This window comes from Thalassophryne amazonica, chromosome 6 (assembly GCF_902500255.1).
Source record: "Thalassophryne amazonica chromosome 6, fThaAma1.1, whole genome shotgun sequence".
NCBI lineage: Eukaryota > Metazoa > Chordata > Actinopteri > Batrachoidiformes > Batrachoididae > Thalassophryne > Thalassophryne amazonica.
This window is the reverse complement of record NC_047108.1, coordinates 32,607,697-32,616,985: the sequence shown is the minus strand read 5'-3', so window position 1 is coordinate 32,616,985 and position 9,289 is coordinate 32,607,697.

Below are 9,289 nucleotides of genomic sequence, written 5' to 3'. Positions count from 1 at the left end.
TATAGCGAAGATTTAAGTGACATATCGATTGTTTCTGAAGAAGATGAGGAAGTTTCTGATGAAAGGAAGCCACGGTAAAAATAATGACGGCTCCAAATCGTGTATGTTCCAGCTGAACGCGACAGAAAGAGGATGAAGTGCAGCTGACAGCAGCAGTGTTAAGGAGGACGATATAAGCTGCTGAATGGTTTGTTCACTCACCACTTTCTTATAAATGATCATTTATTCCTGGCACAGTGTGTTTGTGTATGAAAAAGAATATTTGAGCAGCACAGTGTGCTTAAATTCAGGAGTTTGTTCTAAAATCACTGAAAATAAAGTTTCTGTACATTCTGTATATATTTAATCATTTATAAGTCAGTTTCTTGTGATTGCTAATTCTTCACTTTTTATTCAAAGCAAATGATTGCAAATCTTTATCTGAAAAGCTGTAGACCCACATGGGATGAGGGAAAAAGATTTCTAAATAAAAAAAAATCATCATAAATTAATCATAAATTGTATCACGTCTAATCTACTTTGAATGAACAGACGTCTGAACAAAAAACAGGCTGTTCAGTTTACATGCATATGTATATATGAAAAACACAAAAATGTCAATGTTCTGTTTTTTCCAGGTGCTCATGTGAACACAGTCAGCTGATGCCACTCGTGATCGAGTCTCCTTCTCATATCAGGGTCAGCTTTGCAGGTAAGTTGTCTGTTATATCAAAAACACCCAAACTTTCAAACAGCATTTTTAATGTATATAAGCAATGTTTTTATTAATGTTGTTTTAACTTCTGTTTTAGGACTTTGGTGGCAACCCTTCATTTTAATGAAAATGCAGGGAGACAACAAAAGCAGACAAAGCAAGAGAGACCAAGGTTCAGAATATACTTTCCTTAGTGGAAAAGAGGAGGATTCACAGTGAGAAAGTTAGCCACAGATCCAACATGTGATATGTGGAAAATAAAAAAACAAAACAAAACAGACTGTTATTTGTATATTTTTATATAGCATGATAAAATGAATAAAAAGTTTCACATTGTTTCATTCAAATGAGAAGTGTTTTACAATTTGTTAAAAAACATTTTATTCAGTCTATGTGAGTGACTTAGCAAAAGAGGTTCTTCAGATCTGCAAAACACCAAACCGACCAGAAATCCCCACCAATGATTCTCCTCCACTGAGCAGCCAACGTGAACGGACAAAGCTGAGGCTGATGCTGCCAAGCGGACCAGGTACCACCGATGAGCCCGACCCCTCACTCCAGAGGAGGAAACTGGAAGCCAGTGTAGTCGGATGATGGTGATGGAAAAGTACTCCTTATTTTGAATACAACACAAGCTGGTAGTGGCACCCTTCTGTGCCTTCCCAAGTGTCCCCAGCACAACCGCACAAACTGCCAATATGCGATATGACGATACTTTCTGCAACAAAATATAGCATGGATTTATGTTCAAAACAACAGTTCACTCTTTTTGTATTTGAATATTTTTTACTTTTTTCTATAAAGCATGTAAATGAAACTTTCTATTTCATGTGCTGACTCATACTGTGGAGCATCATGTAGGCATAGTGTGCCACTCTGAGGACATCTGCATCCAAACACACAATCGAGAAACTCGCCAGCTGTGTGACACACTGAGGATTTTTGCAACCACGTTGCATCTCAGCCAAGACTGCAGAAATTTCCATGCAACAGCAAGACTCGATCACGAGTGGCATCGGCTGACTATGTTCACGAGCACCTGAAGAAAAAAAAAAACTTGTTCAGTGTAGTTTTATGGTAAAAAAACAAAAACAAAGACAACATGTGGAAAAAACTTTTTTATTCTTCAAGAATATGTAAAAACATCATAGCGTGGCAGGGACACTTTAAGTTCATTTATTAATCAAAACTTTAACTGAAAATCACAGCAATACAATAACCAGGGAACTTGGATGAGGATCACTTTAGGTTCTTGTGTGGACGATTGTGGTGATCTGCAAAGAGAAACTAGCTGGTGGCTGAATGCATGCACATTCTGTTGACAGTGTTTCTGATGGTTAGTGATATGATGCGACACTCCAGGTGATATATTTTCATCTCTTGCTGCATGAGAGATCTGCATGGGAATATTAGAATGTCCATCCTTCTGTCCAGTGTGAATTCCTTCACAATTGGTATGTTGTTTGTTCCACGCCCTGGCCTGATGTCCATCATAGAACATTTTAGACAGGCGGCATCTTGCCAATTTTATGGAGACAAAAGTGCGAATTTTTCAGTATTTCATTCAAAACACCCTTAAAGTGCATATCAGTAGTCAATAAAATGTCACCTGAAGTGACATTCTAAATAAATCAAGGATTATGAAAATATTGATGGTTGCATTTTTTTATTTTATTTGGTGCCATATGCCCAGAGTAATTAAGTCATACCATGTATGGTAACGCTCCCTGGAGGGCCTCTATTGAAATGAAAGGGAAAAACTGAATTTTTTAGTTTTTTTTGGACTTTGACAGTAAATATGGGCAATTGTTCTGATCATGATTAAGGCGACCCATTGAGTAAATACATTAAGCAAGTTGATCGTATCAATTTGTTGTTAGCTGATTAACTCATACAGCAATATCTCCACTGGATGTCATCATAAAACAGATTTTCCACTCTTGCTACATAAATTACAGGTGGAAAGGTGTGGAAGAAAGTTGCATCCAGGAATGTTCACAAGCAAAATGGAAGAAAGTTGCATCCAGGAATGTTCACAAGCAAAATGTTAATCAAAATGAAGTGGTCCCACAATAAATCAGCCTGCTTATTCACACTGGGAGTAACTGGGGATTAAGGACCTTGCCCAAGAGCCCTGAGTGATTATCAGATGGAAAAGTGCTATATAGTGTGGACGTGTGTGTAATATTCTCATGTAAAATGGGATTATCTGGGTTATTTCTGTTACATATGTCACAGAGGTGTTAAACAAGGTGTGTCATAAATTCATCTGAAATCAGGAGAATATCTGTGAAAACACTCATGGAACTGTGGGACTTTGGAGATGTTATGTAAAAGGTGATTTTGCACAGTATGAGCCCTTTAATAATTATCTTATTGGCTACAAGACCATTTCATTTTTAAATCTGTCCATTGAGCATTAAAATCAGGATGAAAAGCATCATGAATCAAATATTTTTAAACCTGTTTTAAATCTCTTGGAGTGCCATGAAGCTGTTAATTAACAATCCTTAAAGGAAAAGAAAACCCACTGATAATTTACGATTTGGCTGGTAGATTATGATACTGAGAGTCCATATGACAAGATGTAGGCATGTGTGATCACTTATGTTAACGTCAAGAGCGTTTTTGTATGGCTGGTCTAAAGCCACCAGCAGGCGGCCGTGCTGTCTGCTATAACAGCGGTATGTGACGTCACATGCGCACAGACGTTCAACACAATGCCAGTGAAGGGGCAAAGAAGATTATAGGTCTCAGATTCGTTCCATCTGAGAGGGTGCAGATTGTTTTTGCAACCACCCACTCCACCGGGTGATTTCACTGATTAACATCACTTTGAGCAGGTGGAATGAGTTAATCAGGTGGAAAGACCAAGTCAGTGATCTAAACTAAACAGAGGAATCATGATCAATTGCGATTTAAAACAAATGAACACGTTATAGGTGCTGTAATGTAAATTAATATGTTATTTTGTCAACCATAATCTATATACATAAAGGGTTAATTCTGTCTGTCTGTCTGTCCGGGATAAACTCCCAAATTGTAATATGTAGCCCTAAAAGCTATATATATTCTGAATCCTCATGACATGGGGAACAAACTGGTACCACTTTTTTAAAAGTTGAACTGAAAATTACCCCCAAAATAGCCATTTATGTAAGACCATGCAGTGTTGTACCATGTGTGATAAACTCCCAAACTATAATATGTAGCCCTAAAAACTATATATTCTGAATACTCATGACATGGGGAACAAACTGGTACCACTTTTTTAAAAGTTGAACTGAAAATTACCCCCAAAATAGCCATTTATGTAAGACCATGCAGTGTTGTACCATGTGTGATAAACTCCCAAACTATAATATGTAGCCCTAAAAACTATATATTCTGAATACTCATGACATGGGGAACAAACTGGTACCACTTTTTTAAAAGTTGAACTGAAAATTACCCCCAAAATAGCCATTTATGTAAGACCATACAGTGTTGTACCATGTGTGATAAACTCCCAAACTATAATATGTAGCCCTAAAAACTATATATTCTGAATACTCATGACATGGGGAACAAACTGGTACCACTTTTTAAAAAGTTGAACTGAAAATTACCCCCAAAATAGCCATTTATGTAAGACCATACAGTGTTGTACCATGTGTGATAAACTCCCAAACTATAATATGTAGCCCTAAAAACTATATATTCTGAAGCCTCATGACATGGGGAACAAACTGGTACCATTTTTTAAAAAGGTGAACTGAAAATTACCTGCAAAATAGCCGGCTGTAGGTATGACCAGGCAGATTCAAATTTCCAGCCCTGTATATATGTTGGCCATCTCTGTTTATTTAATCCCTTTCTACAGCACACTCAGCACAGCACAGCCCCAGCACACTCAGCAAAACAACAACATGCTTAGACTGAGGCTGTGGGTATGACCAGGCAGATTCAAATTTCCAGCCCTGTATATGTGTTGGCCATCTCTGTTTATTTAATCCATTTCTTTAGCTACTTTATGTTCTCAACTGTTAAGCACCTGACTGTCCTGTACAACCCAGTTTGCCTTCCTGTCTGAATACATTCATTTTATGTTTGTAAAATTGCAATGTAAAAACAATGAAATACACCACTACGTCAATTTTGAGTCATTGATATTTACATTTACTGTTACCTACCTTTTGTGTGTAATTTTGTTATAAATTTGATTGCAAAACAAAGTCTGCATGAAGGACTTCAAATGTGTTTGTCTTTTAACCAAGTATTGCCACTTAGTTTGGAGAGTCCACCTCTTATAGTTCTGCTGGACAAACTTTAGCCCATTAACTATTATATTTATAAGACATCAGCATTACAAAAACAAATGTTGGGCAATTGTTTTGATTAAAATGATTGGCATTTGGCTTATGTCTAAAACAGGTTAACCTGGGCAGCACCGGGTACCTCAGCTAATAACATAATAAAACAAATAACAAATGGTTTGAGTGATGGTAACGCACTCACCGGCAGAAACCAGCAGAATGAACCCCCCCCCGCCTGTCTCGTCGGTAAATCCACAGACATTATAAAGAGTAGATGCCGCACTGACCACTACCGCCTATTGGCACTGACGAGCTGTGGGGCCACCATCTTAGACTGGTCATCCGACCCGCTCCACTCAGTGCTGTTTGGCAGCACAATTAAGTGTCAGCGCATTTAGAGGGAGGTGATGGTCTAGTGGTTAAGGTGTTGGGCTTGAGACCAGAAGATCACTGGTTCAAATCCCAGCCTGACTGACAAATCACTAAGGGGCCTTGGGCAAGGTCTTTAATCCCCTATTGCTCCTGGTGTGTAGTAAGCGCCTTGTATGGCAGCACCCTCACATTGGGGTGAATGCGAGGCATTATTTATAAAGCGCTTTGAGCGTCTGATGCAGATGGAAAAGCGTTATATAAATGCAGTCCATTTACCATTTATTTAATCCATCGTAACTCTCTGAATACTAAACTGATATTCACACATTTTTTTTTTCTGGAAACATCATACATGTAGCGATGATGCAGGACAAATGGTTTGTCTTATTTTAATATTCATAGTGGGATTAACAGTAATAGAATATTCTGATGTAGCCTAGACCAGTGGTGTCCAAAATATTCCAGAAAGAGCCAAGAGGGTGCAGGTTTTCTTTGCAGCCACTGACTTCAGCAGGTGATTTCACTGATGAACTCATCCCACCTGCTCAAAGTGATGTTAATAACTGAAGTTATTACATATATATATCAGAAAATGATAATATATATAAATCACATAGTGTATTAATATACTTCATATCAGGTCAGAGAGACAAAGACAGAGTTCCAAGGCTGTACAAAGAGAGAGAGAATAAAATGTAAATGTAATTTGTCAAATTAACACAAGAACATATCCCCGCCCCAAAACATATTCACACATGTACAGATTTGCTCGTGAATGTTTTCCAGCTAAAAGCCCTGAAAGAGGACTGTATGCAGAGCTTCTTTCTTGTGCTTCCTTTCTGCAGGTCAAGAGAGGTGAGTTTGGCAGACGTCTCCTCATTATAATGTCTTTGGGTAAATCCATTTATTTAGCTTGGAGTCCAAGGCTCTGAGCTTCTCAGGGGTTTGGAATGCAGCATTGATGGACGCCACAGTCTGCACTTTTCACAGCTGCGTATGATGTGAACACCTTAATGTGCTGTGCACACTCGGAAAAGCATTGAAAGCTCAGCTTTTTGAAAAAATATTGGTTTTACATGAGAGCGTGTGAGAGATGTGGTGAAGCAATTTTCAACCTGACTGACATCACACCAGAATGGGCAAGAACTGACTGGACAATGACATTCAGAGGCAGATCAAACGGTCTGGAACACATAACCTCTGTAACTGGGACAGACTCAGACAGACAATAATAATAATAATAATAATAATAATAATAATAATAATAATTCCCTCCTTTTCCCATTTGGCAGTGCATCGCCCAATTCGCCCTCATGAACAAGTCACCCCTGCATTGAATTTTTGATATACTGTATTTGGTACAATATTAGTACATACAGTTTTTGGAATTGTGCCTCTGGGCGAAGATGACGAAGAAGAGGAGGAAAACGTTGCCACGAACAGCAGGAGAAGAAGAAAACTAGAAGTGTGGAAATGAGAGTGGGGACTTTGAATGTTGGTAGTATGACTGGTAAAGGGAGAGAGCCGGCTGATATGATGGAGAGGAGAAAGGTAGACATATTGTGTGTGCAATCAATCAATCAATCAACTTTTTTCTTGTATAGCGCCAAATCACAACAAACAGTTGCCCCAAGGCGCTCCACATTGCAAGGCAAGGCCATACAATAATTATGAAACACAGTCTACGTCTAAAGCAACATAACCAAGGGATGGTCCAGGGTCACCCGATCCAGCCCTAACTATAAGCCTTAGCGAAAAGGAAAGTTTTAAGCCTAATCTTAAAAGTAGAGAGGGTATCTGTCTCCCTGATCTGAATTGGGAGCTGGTTCCACAGGAGAGGAGCCTGAAAGCTGAAGGCTCTGCCTCCCATTCTACTCTTACAAAACCCTAGGAACTACAAGTAAGCCCGCAGTCTGAGAGCGAAGCGCTCTAATGGGGTAATATGGTACTACGAGGTCCCTAAGATAAGATGGGACCTGATTATTCAAAACCTTATAAGTAAGAAGAAGAATTTTAAATTCTATTCTAGCATTAACAGGAAGCCAATGAAGGGAGGCCAACACGGGTGAGATATGCTCTCTCCTGCTAGTCCCCGTCAGTACTCTAGCTGCAGCATTCTGAACCAACTGAAGGCTTTTTAGGGAACTTTTAGGACAACCTGATAATAATGAATTACAATAGTCCAGCCTAGAGGAAATAAATGCATGAATTAGTTTTTCAGCATCACTCTGAGACAAGACCTTTCTGATTTTAGAGATATGCGTAAATGCAAAAAGGCAGTCCTACATATTTGTTTAATATGCACTTTGAATGACATATCCTGATCAAAAATAACTCCAAGATTTCTCACAGTATTACTAGAGATCAGGGAAATGCCATCCAGAGTAACGATCTGGTTAGACACCATGCTTCTAAGATTTGTGGGGCCAAGTACAATAACTTCAGTTTTATCTGAGTTTAAAAGCAGGAAATTAGAGGTCATCCATGTCTTTATGTCTGTAAGACAATCCTGCAGTTTAGCTAATTGGTGTGTATCCTCTGGCTTCATGGATAGATAAAGCTGGGTATCATCTGCGTAACAATGAAAATTTAAGCAATACCGTCTAATAATACTGCCCAAGGGAAGCATGTATAAAGTGAATAAAATTGGTCCTAGCACAGAACCTTGTGGAACTCCATAATTAACTTTAGTCTGTGAGAAGATTCCCCATTTACATGAACAAACTGTAATCTATTAGACAAATATGATTCAACCACCGCAGCGCAATGCCTTCAAGTGGAAGGGAAGCAAGAGCAGGAGCATCGGCGGTGGGTACAAGTTGTTGTACCATGGTGAGGACAGGAAGAGAAATGGTGTTGGGGTCATTTTAAAGGAAGAGTATGTTAAAGTGTGTTGGAGGTTAAGCGAGTGTCTGACAGGGTGATGAGTGTGAAGTTGGAAATTGAAGGTGTGATGATGAATATCATCAGTGCATATGCCCCACAGGTAGGTTGTGAGATGAAGGAGAAAGAAGATTTCTGGAGTGTGTTAGATGAGGTGGTGGAGAGTGTGCCCAAGCATGAAAGAGTGGTGATAGGAGCAGACTTCAATGGGCATGTTGGTGAAGGGAACAGAGGTGATGAGGAAGTAATGGGTAGACATGGTATCAAGGATAGGAATGGGGAAGGACAGATGGTAGTTGATTTTTCAAAAAGGATGGAAATGGCTGTGGTGAATACCTACTTTAAGAAAAGGGAGGAGCACAGGGTAACATATAAGAGTGGAGGAAGGTGCACACAGGTGGACTACATTCTTTATAGGAGATGCAAGCTAAAAGAAATCACAGACTGTAAGGTGGTAGCAGGAGAGAGTGTCACTAGACAGCATAGGTTTGTAGGATGACTTTAGAGGTAAAGAAGAAGAAGAGAGTGAGAGCTCAACTAAGGATCAGATGGTGGAAGCTGAAGGAGGAAGACTGTTGTGTGAAATTTAGCGAGCAGGTGAGAGAAGCACTAGTTGGAGGGGAAGCAATTTTGGACAACTGGAAAAGTACTGCAGATGTGGTGAGGGAGACAGCTAGGGCAGTACTGGGTATGACATCTGGACAGTGGAAGGAAGATAAGGAGACTTGGTGGTGGAATGAAGAGGTCCAGGAAAGCATAAGGAGAAAGAGGTTGGCGAAAAAGTTTTGGGATAGTCGGAGAGATGAAGAAAGTAGACAGGAGTACAAGGAGATGTGGCGTAAGGCGAAAAGAGAAGTGGCAAAAGCAAAGGAAAAGGCATATTGCGAGCTGTACAAGAAGTTGAATAGTAAGGAGGAGAAAAGGACTTGTACTGATTGGCCAGACAAAGGGAAAGAGCTGGAAAGGATGTGCAGCAGGTTAGGGTGGTAAAAGATGCACATGGTAATGTGCTGACAAGTGAGGAGTGTGTGCTGAGAAGGTGGAG